The sequence below is a fragment of the Macaca fascicularis genome, chromosome X, assembly GCF_037993035.2.
Source record: "Macaca fascicularis isolate 582-1 chromosome X, T2T-MFA8v1.1".
Classification (NCBI taxonomy): domain Eukaryota; kingdom Metazoa; phylum Chordata; class Mammalia; order Primates; family Cercopithecidae; genus Macaca; species Macaca fascicularis.
Window position 1 is genome coordinate 9,284,222 of NC_088395.1, and position 14,433 is coordinate 9,298,654.

Below are 14,433 nucleotides of genomic sequence, written 5' to 3' on the forward strand. Positions count from 1 at the left end.
ACTTATTTATAGGTATACATTTGTGGACAAGAGTTGGTTATCACTAAAATATCAAGTCCATGATTTTGGATCTTGCACACTCTCACAGAACACGGAGGGACACGGTAGATGCACGCTGGACCCAGGCTGAGCTTGGTAACCATCTGGAAGGGACTGCAGAGGTTGACACCCAGGGCCAGAGCTCAGCAGAGGGGCCATTTCCTACCTGCAGTTTCCTTGGAAGAGGAGGGTTGAAGCTTACCATGTTGGTGGTGGTTTGTTTCCTGGGGCTGCTGTAGCAACCTGCCACCAACTGACTGGCTTAAAACCTGTATGGTCTCCCAGTTCTGGAGGCCAGAAATGCAGAATCAAGGCGTCCGCAGGGCCCAGCTACCTCTGAGGCCTCCAGGGAAGGATGCTTCCTGCATCCCCTTGCTACTTCTGGTGTTGGCTAGCAGTCCTTGGCTTGTGGGCACATCGCTTCCCTCTCTGCCTCTGTGACTACATGGCCTCCCTGGGTGTCTCTGTCTTCTTGCAAGGACACCAGTCATGTTAGACTATGGCTCCACCCTGCTGCGACTTGACCTCATTTTACTTTAACTAACTGTGTCTGCAATGACCCTTGTTCCAAGTGAGGTTCTGAGGTGCTGCACATTAGGACTTTAGCGTGTTATTTTTGTGGACTCAGGTCACCCCATAACAGTGGTCATGCCCCACCCCATCCCACTCCACCCTTCTGATTCCCCTGGTGTACTCCAGGGTGGCTCTGTGGCCACACATGACCCAGGCCCACTGGCCATTAGACACTTTGGCAGGGTGGCCAAAGAAATTCTTTGTGCTGAGTAAAATTAATGTGTAAATGCGGCAGTGCTCCAAGGGCAGTGTTGCGTGAAAGGGCAGTAGAACCATGGCTGCTGATAAACAGAAGCCTGTTAAGCAGCAAGGTCAAAAGCCAGACACAGAAGTCAGAATTAGCCGGGTGGACTTTTTATTTCACTTCCCCCCTCCCGCCCCTTTTTTTTTTTGCCAGTGGACTGCCAACTGTCCTCTTAGCAGAAGGGCAGTTTTTGAGTAAATGAAGCAGGACTTGATCTGGGTTGTCATAAATTCTCTCTCCCTCAAGAGGTAACTTCTTGTGTTGGCCGGGTCAGAGGTGTAGGGAGATGTCTGTGATGTGTAGAGGGCCTAGTTTGGGGTGCGGGGTGGCTTTGGGTCTGAGAGCCTGCTCTTGGCCACTTGTTGCGCGTGGGCTTTTCCACGTGACAAGACGGGAATGCTGTGAAGGAGGCCGCTGTTCCGCTTGGGATGTTGGCTGAGCGCTGCTGGCCTGTGTCCCTGGAATCCTCTCTGATTCAACCATTGAACATTAACTCTGCGAGGTCACAGCCACCAGCAGGGCTTCTGAGCCTGGCCCTGTTCTGGCTGCAGAGGGTCAGGAAGAGAAGACATTTCACCCTTGGATTTTCTGTGTTTGGAATCCAAGGCCTTTCCCGTGGAGTCTTGTGAGGTTTTCTCGGGAAGAAATGATCCTCTGGGAGAGGCTTGGGTGCAAAGTGAGACATCTTTCAAGACTCTGTGGCTCTTTTCAGGGAAATGCTAAGCCAAGCAAACGTCCGCTCAGAAATGTTCTGTATTTGGAAGTCTCAGAGTGTTAAGGGAAGCCTTGACCCTGGAATGTCCTCGCCTGGTGGTGGCGGCGTCACGTGGTAAGCAGGAGGTAACCTGGGTGCCGTGTCACCCAGGTGACATGACTCAGGGCCACGCAGGATCAGCTTCCAGTGGTAGTTGTGAAGATAGGAGATACGATTGCACATCCTCATTAGAGCCTGCACATGAGATCCAGCTTTATAATTGGAGTCCCAGATAATGAGCATGTGAACATCCGTCAGTTCCGCCTGTTCTGGGTATGATGTCACACTCATAAACAAGCTAAGCACACAAACTGGAATTTTACTTTGGAGGAAAAAAATCCCAATTCTGTTATATGAGATAATACAAGCAGTTTAAAGCCACAGAGGGTCTCTCTCGTTCAGGTGAATCTGTTCTTCCGTGTTCATGCAATATGATGGAACAGCTTCTTGCATCTTTATGTCAAGAATTTGCCAAAATAAATCAGACGAGTTTAGGATTTACCTCATAGTAAATCAAGAACTTTAAGCAGGGGCCTTTCTTCTGATTAAAAATGTCATGTATACCATTTAGACATGGAAATGCTTAGGTAAGTGGAGCAAATTATTCTCTGGGGATTTAGAACAAAGAAAATCAGTCTGGTTTCTATGGCTGCATGAATCTGGAAGGTAAATTATTAACCCAGTAGAGTAAGATTTTACTAAAAACAGACTAATTTGTGGTGGCAAGACAGATCCAGTCTGTTTGCTAGGGCTTTTGTTTGCGTGCTTGCTTGAAGGCAGACAAGTCAAATTAAACAATAATTATTGGCTTGGAGGGGGAGCAGATGTTTTGGATTAGTTTCTGTGCCACATTCTCTCATTTCCACCAATGCACTCCAGTTTCAGCCCTTGTATCAGTTACCTGTTGATTGCTGTGTAACAAATGACCCCAAAACTCAGCAGGTGACAACTACAAACATTAATGATCTCACACGGGTTCTGAGTGTCGTGAATCCAGGTGCAGCATAACCAGGTGGTTCTGGCTCAGGGTCTCTCGTGAGGTTGCAGCCTGTGCTGCAGCCTTTGAGACCTCGTGTGGGGCTGGAGGGTCAATTCCAGGCTCACTTAGGGTGTGGCTGCAGCAGAAGTGATGCATCGTCATGTGCAGCAATTCTCTTGGTCCTGTGGATCAACCTGGTAAATGTGGGACAGGCCCGTACTGGAGTGTGAGTGCCAGGGCTCACGGGCACCGTCTGAGAAGCTGCCTATCATGTACGTCCCTCTTTGTCTTTTACACCCATGGATGGACACCTTGGTCAGAGAATAACTCCTTTTGAGTCCATAATCATCTATCGGAAAATGCTAGGAAAATTACTTGTTGATTTAGCTATGTTCATGGTCTATCTTTGGAGCCATCAGAGCCCACAAATGGAGACTCTCAACAGCTTAGCAGTCAGTTCATTAGAAAGTATTACTACTGTAGCCTGGGCAACATAGTGAGACTCTGTCTCTACAAAAACACAAACATTAGCCAGGTGTAGTGGCGCATGCCTGTAGCTCCTGGAACTTGGGCGGCTGAGGTGGGAGAATCACTTGAGCCCAGAACGTAGAGGCTGCAGTGAGCCATGATGGCTTCACTGCACTCCAGCCTAGGTGACAGAGCAAGGCCGTGTCCCAAAAATAAATAATGAAGAATCACATACCTATTTTTTTTGTTCTTAATTGTGTTTTTGAACAGAAAAACAGTTTTCCCTGCAATCAAATGCAGACAGTTCCTGAGCCCCTAATGGACAAGCCTCCTCAGCTCCCACCTGCACCATACATTTGTGTTAATCTTCCAGTTAACTTCAGAACTGCTGCTGTCTCTCCGTGCTCCTGCCTCAAGACATATAGGAAGTGTCGGCCTTTCCCTTTCAAAAGAACAAAACAATTGAATAACCTACTACAGTCTTCTGTGCAAAGTTAGCTTCAAAAATTATTGAGAATTTTTTCTCCAAACAAATGTTCACAACGTTTACAGAATTTTCCCTTTTACTCAGGATTTCAGCCCCTTTGTCGCTCTTGGCTCTCACAGCACTAAGATCGTCTGTCCACTCATTCATTGGGCAGATGTTGGGCCCTGCAGTCAGGGCGGTAAAGACAGAGCACAGTCCTAAGGGCAAACAGCTTTCTCAACAGGGATTTGAGGCTCGTGAGGTTTGAACAAATGAGCCTCGTGAGTGCCAGTTCTGGACACTCGGCCTGACTTACCGGACATTTCACAGGTTCCTAAGATTTTAGAGTTGGGAGAGAATCTTTGAGATTCACTTGTAGCCCTTACGTTTTCTAGACAAGGCAGAAGTCCAGTGGGATGAGGCAGTGCTGGTACTGGCACCGCCTCACCCCGGCACTTACATCGCCTGGAAATAAGGCAGAGCCCACTGGGGCCCCCGGGGTCCAAAGCCTCCAGCTATATGGCTGAGTTCTAGCGTTGGAGTTGCCACTCTCACGCTTGCCAGTTGCTTTGGCATGAAGCTTAGTGGCACCAGTGTGTTTCTGTCTTCTCAGCTCGTGGCCCTGGCCCTGAGACCTGAGGCTTGGATGGCACTCCCACTTCTTGCTTGAATTCTTCCCTGGAGAGTTCTCACCTTCCCTGCTTTCCAAGTCCAGCTGAGATGGGCAACCAAAACTTCCCAAGGGAGAAAACAGCTGAAAATGGAAGTAGAGTATGAAAGACGATGGCTTTTCTTTTTTCTTTGTTCCTTTTATTTTTTAAAATTTATTTATTTATTTATTTGCTTATTTAAGATGAGGTCTTCACTCTGTCACCCAGGCTGGAGTGCAGTGGTGTGATCATAGCTCACTACAGCCTCAACCTCCTGGGCTCAAGCAGTCCTCCCACCTCAGCCGCTCAAGTAGCTGGGGCCACAGGCACACATCACCTTGCCTGGAATTTTTTTTTCCCCCCAATTTTTGTAGAGACAGGGTGTCACTGTGTTGTCCAGGCCATTCTCAAACTAACTGACCCTCCTGCCTTGGACTCCCAGAGTGCTAGGATTACAGGCATGAGCCGTGTCCCTGGCCGAGAATGTTTTTCAATTTGGGCTTGTTCAGTGTTTTTCACATGATTAGACTGGGGTGGTAGGTTTTGAGGAAGAAGACCCCAGAGGTGAAGTGCCCTTCTCACCACATCATATCAAGGGTAGGTACTATCAACCCGACTCATCACTGTTGCTGTTGACCTTGACCACTTGGTTAAGGTCATGGGTGTTGGGTTTCAATTAATGTTTTTCCCTTTCCCTGCGGTATTCTTTCAAATTCCCCACTCGAGTGGAGGAGGGGTGTTAAGCGTCTCTTCCCGGAGGTGGTTTATTTTGGTTTTGTGTTAAAATATATCAGTGCAGATCTATTCACCCATCTCTTGATAGAGGGAATAGGATTTTTCTTGGGACGGGGATACTTTATTCCTAGTTTGGAGTCAGCTTTCCCCATTCTCGATGGTGTAGCCTCTACAATGTTTGTCTCTTTGAAGTGGAGTGGGAATTTAAAGAGATTTATGAAACCATCTCAGTAGAGAATCTATCTAGGATTTTTTTTTTTCTTTTCCCGAATCCGTTGAGGCGACCTGTCTTGGTTAAGTCTCTTAAAAAGCAGTCAAAGTGGTTTTTGTAGAAAAAATAATTTTGGGGTACTCCTAGTTCACCATTTTATATAATATTTAATTACTTTTCATAAATGCAATAACGAGGCCAACTGACATAAGCAAATTTGAGGCAGTCAGCAGTTTGGGTGTTTCAGACTCAGGTAGGCAGCTCAGGCGGGAGATGGCAGGGGAAGCTCAGCAGGCAGCTGCCCGCCTTGGTCAGTTCAGCCAGGTTAAGTGGAGGCCTTCCTAAGAGAGTTTCTCCTCTGAGTGTTTTTAGAAGCAGCAAATATCAGCTATAAATATTTAATGTTGTGTTTATAAACTTTAGCATCATAAAAATACAAAAAGGTGACTGGACGGGGGTTGGTCAGTATATACCTAGGGGAGAACAGAACTTCCTCAGCACATCACGCTGCATAAGGAAAACCGTCTGAAACGTTCTTAGAAGAAAAGTCAGTAGGTAAACAACGGTTGTGTAATGTGATGGATACCCGCCAGAGGAAGCACTAGTCTTTGCTTGCCAGGGTTTTCATCATTCTTTTCCAATTATGAAAATTAATATGCTGTAAGCAGTTTTAAAAAATAAAATTAAGCATGAAAAGAAAAACATCTGTAAACCCACCCCTAGAAGTTTTGCCCCCCAGCATTTTGGTGTGTTTTCTTCCAGGTGTGTGTGTGTGTGTCCTGCTGTACTCTGAGCTTTGTAGTAAGCATTTGATCATCCAGCAACATCGATTGAAAATGTTTGTATGCATCTCTTTCATCAAGTACATGTTCCATCATCTATATCACATGTATTGCTGGAGATTTCGATTGCTTCCATTTTCCTTTAGGATAGATTGCTGGAAGTAGAACTGGAGGGCTCTTGAGACCCATTACCATATTGCTTTCCCGAGAGGTTGTGCGGGTTGCATGGCAGTGAGGAGGGACGGGGGTAGGTGGAGGGGCTGTGGCACAGGCCTCTCCAGCACTTCATGTGAACATGGTCAGCTGAGCCGGGAATGCATGACATCTTTATTTTTCCCCTTGCATTTCTTTAATTCCTAATGAGGTGGAATATTTGATCACATTTGTCAGCTATTTGCTTTTCTTTTTCCATGTATTAGACCTAAGCCGCCTTGAAAGGTGTATCTCAGGTTCTTTCCAATATTGCACTTTGTTAGTTTCTCTTGAATCCCAGTTATTTTAAGGATTGCTGTGTTGGAGTTTCAGCTGAAGGGGCCATTTCTGATGTTTGCTGGTCCATTAGCCTCCTGACCTGAGCCAAACGGTGCATCTTCGTGTTAGAGTTGCATATGAAACAAGAGCTAAGTCCAGAAAGCAAGAACAAGCTAGCAGATTGATTTTCCGAGATGGAGCATACCAGGGCACTTCTGTTGTTGATTGTACCACTCTCTCCTGAAGGGCCCTGGTTGTGTACCGCAGTTGGGACTGCTGATGCGTTGGGGTGTTACAAGAGCATGCTGAGGCTGCTCTCCTGTTTCCTGGTGTGCTGATCAAACTTTATAGAATGACAGTTGTAGGAAAAGCACAGATTCTTATGTTAGCCAATAACAGATTATTTTTAATGTTATTATAAATTGGCAAGCTTACTAATTTGTTTCTACCTGTCATTAGCCAAAGTTCAGTGTTTCCCAAGGATACATGTGAACGTGTGTGTATGTGACATCGGTTGTATTTTTCACATGAATTAATTGAGTATCTATTATGTGGCAAGCTGTGTGCTGTCTTTGAAGCACTGAGCTGTCTTATAAATACACACAGGATGAGGAGAGGATCGTTTTCTATATTTCTGTGAAGTCCTTTTCCAAATTCCCATTCTTTTGCTGCTTCTGTATCTCCTTTCACTGCTTTAGGGCATCCCGGGTAGAAAGCTTACCTAATGTCAACTCCAGTTCTTCCTTTTGTAGTTTTCGTTTTAAGCATGGTTTCTGGGGGGGGTTTTTTCCCCTCTAAAGAAAGCTTCTCAAACTTTGAAATGAAAACAAATGAAAAGAGAGGGAAAAGATTCAGAAATTATTGATAGGTTGCTAAAAACAAATGCTATGATAATTTTGGGTTGGAGCATCTGTCGTTTTACAGCACGACAGATTTAGCTTCTTAATGATGTTTGTGTATTTTTCCTCAAAAGTATATTGACTAGGTAGGAGTTGAGCCAAGCCTTGAATGAATCATTTCCTGCCAAATTCAATAGACTGAGCAAATCCTCGGAGAAATGGCCATATTTCTCTAACACTGGGTTCCTCTCAGGGCTCAAGATTCCATTTTCTCTTAGTACTTTGCTCCTACAGACTAGGAGTCCTCTTCGTGCTGCAGTGTGCAGCGTGCACGGAAACTGTGAATGGAGAAGCAGCCGTTCGTGCTGCCAAGTTTCTTCCAGAAGGTGGCTCCTGGTGGATGACTTTCAGTCTGAACTCAGTGTCGCCGGGCGTGTGGATGCCCACACATTGCCAGTTTAAGCTGTGGACAAACAGAACGGATATTCTCTGACTGAAATAAACATACAAGCAAAACACTCTGTCTTCATTCAGCATCATTTGCATCCCATAAAATAAGGACTTCTCCTTAATGCCCACCTTTCTTATGGGTGGTTCTTAATTAGTTCCAAACAGAACTTAACTGGCCGTAATATTCCACTTGCTAAAACAAGGGCAGTCGAGTGTTCGATTTGCCGTCATGGATTAGATGCATGCAGTCACCCAGTGCTGTTTGCCCGAGCATCTGTAGGCGTGGATTCCCCAGTGCTGATTCCCCAGTGCTTGTAAGGGGCAGGACTTAATTAAATCTTAAAGTGACAGCTGAAAATTTAAGGGTCAGGAAGTCATGTCTAAAAGGGGATTTAGTATAACAATAATAACAGCAGTGACTAAGACTAATCCTGGCTCAGTCATTTTGTTTGGGGTCACCTGGTCTTAATTAGCAGCACTCTGGGATTTGAGTGGCGCTGTGCTGTTGCCCACAAAGCCCATCAGTGGCACCATTGCCTGTGTTCTTCAGGGCAGTCTGTTAGGGAGGGTGGCACAGGTGTTGGCATGGTCATCTCCGTTTTATAAGTGAGGGAACCTCAGCCAGGCAGGATCCTTGCCCAGATGCTCTGTGGGGAGCCCCGTGAGTTTGTAACCCTCCGTGCAGCCTGCCAGGTCAGCGGCCCCAAAATGGAGAGATACAGAGGGCCACCAAAGTGTAAGGCGGGGCGTTGGCTAGTGACACAAGCCACCTTTCGATCGCCTGGGCGTTCTGAAACCCACAAATATTCGCCTGGACCTTGGTCAGGTGTCTCACAGAACCTACAGTAAATCACTCTGTCAAGAATAACTTCAAACAGAAAATCGCTTTTTGTTTCCTAGAGAAGGCTAGTCTTCAACTACAACAACTTGTGATTTTTAATCTGTTTCACGCTGGTCGGGGGAAAAAGAAAAGATGTTATGGGCGTATAATTAAAAATTTGTCGGCAGATACAATTACAGGAAGAATCATGTGGCCTAAAAAACTGAAAGCCTCCATATGCCTCTTCCTCTTGCCAGCTACAGTCCACAAATTGTAGAGCCTGCGGGCACTGTGGAAGCCAGCTAGATTTGCTCTATCCAGTAGCAACAGATTGGGAGCCATACATGGAATTTATACTTTTCTAGCAGCCACAGGAAAAGAGTACAAAGAAGCAGGTAAAATTTGTATTGCAACATCTATTTTACTGTGTATTAATATTGCAATACCTGTTTTAATATATAATAATGCCATAATATATCTTATTTAACCCAGCATATCCAAAATAGCATCATTTCTACAAGCGATTCCTATTTTAAAAATTATCCACAAGGTATTTTTTATGTTCTTTCTTTTTTGTACAAAGTCTGCAAAATCCGGTGTGTTCTTTGGTCAGTGACGTCTGAGATCCCAAGCTCCTATGTCTGTCTGAAATTATGAAAATCAAGTCATAATGTGAAAAATAATTTTTAAGCTGAAAGTTACACTGTTTCTGGGAGTTTTAAACTAGGATAGTTTGCGGTTATTAATCTGTTCGGAATTAGTCCAGAAAAAAATGCTGTGGATCAATAACTTGAAAATGTGTTTGTGGACCACTTAAAGAGGAATCGTGTGGCTGAATAGTCCCTGTTACCCCTCCACCCTGCAGACTCCAATAGGAGAATTTCAGCTGCTACAGACTCTCCTTGGTGGCCAAGCTGCCTAGCGCTCTCCCGTCCCACCAATGGTGTGGCTCCTATCACTGAGGAACAGACCTTACCATTTCATTTCCTTTTAATTAATTTAAATTTAAAAAGCAACACTTCCTTGGTTACTGGAATGTTGGGAACCATGTGGGAATGTGCATCTGTATTTTCCAGGGTCTATTTTATTACCTATATTACCAGTCATGTATTTCCAATGAAAATGTAACTTGTGAATTGAGATATAGTAAAAGTATAAAATACATACACTGTGATGATTGGGGAAATTTAGTAGGAAAAAGGAATGTAAAAGATCTCAGTAATTTTTTAAATAGAATACAAGTTGAAATGATACTATTTTGGATACACTGAGTAAATTAAAATATATCAAGAAAATTAAATTACAGGCTCACACCTGTAATGCCAGCACTTTGAGAGGCCGAGGCAGGCGGATCACCTGAGGTCAGGAGTTCAAGACCAGCCTGGCCAACGTGGTGAAACCCTGTCTCTACTAAAAATACAAAAGTTAGCCGGGCGTGGTGGGGCATGCTTGTAGTCCCAGCTACTCAGGAGGCTGAGGCAGGAGAATAGCTTGAACTCGGGAGGCAGAGGTTGCAGTGAGCTGAGATCGCACCACTGCACTCCAGCCTGGGCGACAGAGTGAGACTCCATCTCAAAAAAAAAAAAAGAAAAGAAAAAGAAAATTAATTTAAAATTACACGTAAGGCTTGCCTTAGATTTCTGTTGGGTTGTGCAGATCTAGACCACAGTTGTCATGTAATAAAGGAAGGAGAGTTTAAAATTACAGGCTCACAGTTAATGATAAAATTCCGACCTGAGCCCAACACCAGACATTCCAAACACTCAAGTAAGTCAGTCTGATGATTTGTAAGCCTGAATGTTGAGCCATCTTCAAATGTGATGACCTCATCTTAACTCTTTTCCAAGCTCCCACTTTGGGTGTATCAAGAGGCTAAGTGTGGTGGCTCACATCTGTAATCTCAGCACTTTGGGAGGCTGAGGCAGGAGGATTGCTTGAGGCCAGTCATTTGAGACCAGCCTGGGCAACACAGCAAGACCCCATCTCTACAAATTTTTTTTTTTTTTTAATTAGCCGGATGTGATGCACACCTGTAGTCCTGGCTACTTATGAGGCTTGGATTGGAGGATCATTGAGCCCAGGAATTTGAGGCTGCAGTGAGCCAGGATCATGCCACTGCACTGTAGCCTGGGAGACAGAGCAAGACAAAACAAAAAACAAAACAAAAAAATGAATTGGCCAAGAGAAGTCAAGGCTCTTCTGGCTTGGAAGGGAGCCAAGTCCTCAGTCTATCCTGTGTTTCTCATCCTGGCAGCATCCCCATGAGATAAAAATGATTATTCCCATTGTACACTTAAGGTAAAAGGTCTGAAACAGATGAAATAATTGCACCATGACTATAGAAACTAGTAAGAGTCAGCGCCTGGAATTAAGCCCAGGGCTGTCTCCTTTGACACTGGCCAAAAAGCAGAAACCTCCTTTGATGAAGGGGCTTACTTCAAGCTTTGTTTATTTGGTGAAAACACTCCAGGGCTCCAGAAACTTAACATTTGGCTCCACATCCAGAAAAGTAAATTTACAAAATGGTACTACAAGTGGTGATCCTCGTTTACCTGGGATTGCTAGGGTATGAGCATTCTGGCAATACCTGGGTTTCTGATCAGGATGTCATTCGCAGCTGTAGACGGTGATACTCAGTCACCTGGACTCTGGGATTGCTAGGGTATAAGCATTCTGGGAATACCTGGGTTCCTGACCAGGAAATCACTCAGAGCTATAGATCGAATGCTTTACCCCTTTTCTCCTGTGTTACATGATGTCGGTTAGCACCTTTTAACCTTTTTAGAAGATAGGTGGGAAGTTGAGTTAGCTAAATCAACAGGTAGCTGGCGGCCTAGAATACAACTTTCTGTAGCTTTCAACGTGAGGATGAGGGGCGTCTTGTTCCCTAAACTGCTGCCTCATGATGGGGAACTGCAGCATTGTCTTGCCTTGTGTCTGAGTACCCATGTAAAATTCAGTGTTTCGTTATTAAAAGATAAAGGGGAAGAAGGGATAACAATAGACGAAGAGATTCCATGCTAGTCCCCATCCTCATTCTGGTGAAAAGTTGGCATTACTCAGACAATCACACACTCCATGCAGAATTGTAGGCTGTGGAAAACAGAGCTGTAGATGGTGTACTGACAGCTGCTACAAAGGATGCCTCTGCCCTGCCTTTCATGCCCAGCTTTGAGTATATCGTGTCTCTTGCTCATTACTGATGCTGAGTTTTAGCCACAGAACCAGAGGCCTTTCTTTTTCCGCAGATGGGACTCTGAACTGTGTTTTAATGATTAGAGGGAGCAGTGGAGATTTTCGCTGTGAGCATTTTCACTCCCTTTCCCATCCTTGGCCAGAGATGATCTCACATGGTCTTAGCAGGAGTGCATGTTGTTTATCTTGGGAGCTTTTTGCACAGGGAAAGCCTTTGTCTTCCAGCTCTGTGAATCTTTCTTCGCTGTGTAGCACCTTGCAGAACATTTGCACATATTAGGCTCTTGGTGAGCACTTAGGTTCCTCAGTCATTTGCATTCATGTCGTGTTTCAATAACACATTCAATGAACCAGCAAGTATTTATTGAACATCTACTATGTGAAACACAGGGAAGATAGCCATGAACAGACCAGGCACAAATCTTACATGCTAGTGGAAAAAAATGTACCCCATGGATGACACTTTGGGTATTATGATGCAAAGAATGAAAACATATTAAATCACTTTGGTATTTGCATTAGATTGTGTCCTGTTTCAGATTGGTGTATTTGCCAAAGAGCAGATAGTAACAATTGTGTGTACCCCCCACCCACCAGAAAAAAACACAGTAAAAGTGCTAAACTATTGAATATTTTTAAATGTTATTATATTTGAAACATTTGTTTGTAATTTTGAGCCATGTAATTAGAAAACTAGGGTTTATTTAAATTCTTGTTTTAGAGAAATATGTAAAGCCACATTTCCTTTTATATAAAACACTTGGTTGAAAAAAAAATTTTTTTTTTCTAAAGAAAAAAACACTCTTTTGTGTACCTTTGCCGATTAAAAGACAGCACAGAGAAATTGATTCCTCCTGGAGTTTGTGTAGAAATTAGCAAACGTGATGCTTTTCCCTAGGCATGAACTCACTTAAAACTACTGAGAATCTTATAATCATGCAGGTTGGAGTGAATAGTGGTTTAGAGAATTGAGCTGATTAATAAGAAGTCCCTGGTTTTGTTGTAATAACATATTCTGACCCAATAAGGAAAATTTGCACTGTGTTTTCCTACAGTGATGGTGCTGTTAAAACTTCTACAAATGGGACACCTTTATTACTACTAAGCCTTTTACAGTCTGTTGCTTCCCAGGGAGCTTTGTAAATCACTATGTTTTCCCAGTCTATGGGTTCTGAATCCTCCTGTTGTCCTGTGAGGCGAATTTCCATTTTGTGAAGATGATACTGTTAAATGGAGGTGTCCACCCCATAGAAATTAAGAAGAGATAAATGCAGACAGACCCAGCCCTTGGAAATTCTGCTTTGTGATGAATTATTTCCTTACACTTATGGTAAACTTTTTACCCGTGATGTGCACAGGGGCCCAGAATCAGATACGGTAAGTCCTTCCATGTGGACTCCATCCACATGACACCATGTTCACCAGTTGGAGCCTTGGAAATCCAGTGGGAATGATGAGATGGTGTGAACAGCTCCAAGGCACCGTGTTTTTAACGTAACCCATTCGTTTCTGGCTGAATAGGCTAGTTGTTGATGTGGTGGACATTACGAGATGGTGTTAATGGTTGGGCCACAGCATTTCGAAGAGATGCCTATGAGTCCTGAGCCCATTGTGCGTCTCTGATCAGTTTGGTTTTCATTTGCTCCCCTTGGCCACCATCCCTCCACAGAGCATTCTCTGGAAGCGCTCAGGGAGCAGAACAGGGCAGGCCCACGTAGAAAAGGCCCTCTTGAGAGTAGAAAGTCAGGTTCACTGAGATCTCTGACTCAGATCACCCGCACCCGTGCTGTTCGTTGTGGTGAAGAAGGTGCTCTTATATGTACACATTTGTGTAGTAATTACTGCATATCTATAGCAATGTTACCGCACCTGTTAATGAATATAACCAAATGGCATAGCTACAGTGTTTTATTCTAGTAAAGTTTAGGAGAGTATATTTGTTCTCAGTGGGAATTGATCTGGGGAGACCCAGAGAGTGGGGACATGAGGGTTATTTGTGGAGGGGATGACACAGTAGCTTCAGAAAACAGAAACATTAATGCATTAGGCTGCTGGCCTATGGGATCACACTTCCTTCAGTGATGCCCTTAAGAGCCTTGGAGTGCCGGAAAGTATAAGCAACGCTGAGTTCCTGCCAGTATCACGAAGGCGTCTTTTGGATAAGAGAGGAACCAGAAAGATTAAACTTGTGTAGAAAGTGAAAACTGAGTTTGAGGGAACAGACACATTCTTGTGGCAATAAGGTGGATAGAATGGGCCACTCAGCCTCTGCACTGTGGTCAGCTGGAGCTGGAAGATGCTTGTGGTGGGGCTGTCTTGTGCACTGTGGGATGTTTAGCAGCATCCCAGGACCCAGGAGATACCGGTAGCACCCCCTCCCCCAGTTGGGGCAACTGAAAATGTCTCCAGATATTGCCAGATGTCCCAGGAGGCCATGAGGGGAGCATGCATCTCATTGCCTGTTGAGAACCTCTGGAATAAATAGGCTAATGCATACAAACATAAGGATCTTAGTCTTGCATTGGGAGGTGGCGTCCGACATGTAAAGACACCACTAGAGCACATTGAAGTAGGTTCTTTCAGAGCATTGCGTGCATGATACCCTGGAGCCCAAGGAGAAAATCATCAGGCCATGCCTCCTGGAATCAAGAAGGATTGACTTCACGGCCTGGAGGAGGTAAGTTTCAAACTGATCCTTGAAGGTAGAGGTAGGTGAGGAACTAGATGAAAGGATCAGTATTAGATGGACTTTTAAAA

General features: G+C 44.4%; 1 protein-coding gene across 16 annotated transcripts in view; it reads left to right on the top strand.

Annotated features, from left to right (window-relative positions):
- Positions 1–14,433, top strand: part of TBL1X (transducin beta like 1 X-linked) — a 257,751-nt gene that overhangs the window by 139,335 nt on the left and 103,983 nt on the right. The gene's annotated exons all lie outside the window — the stretch shown is intronic.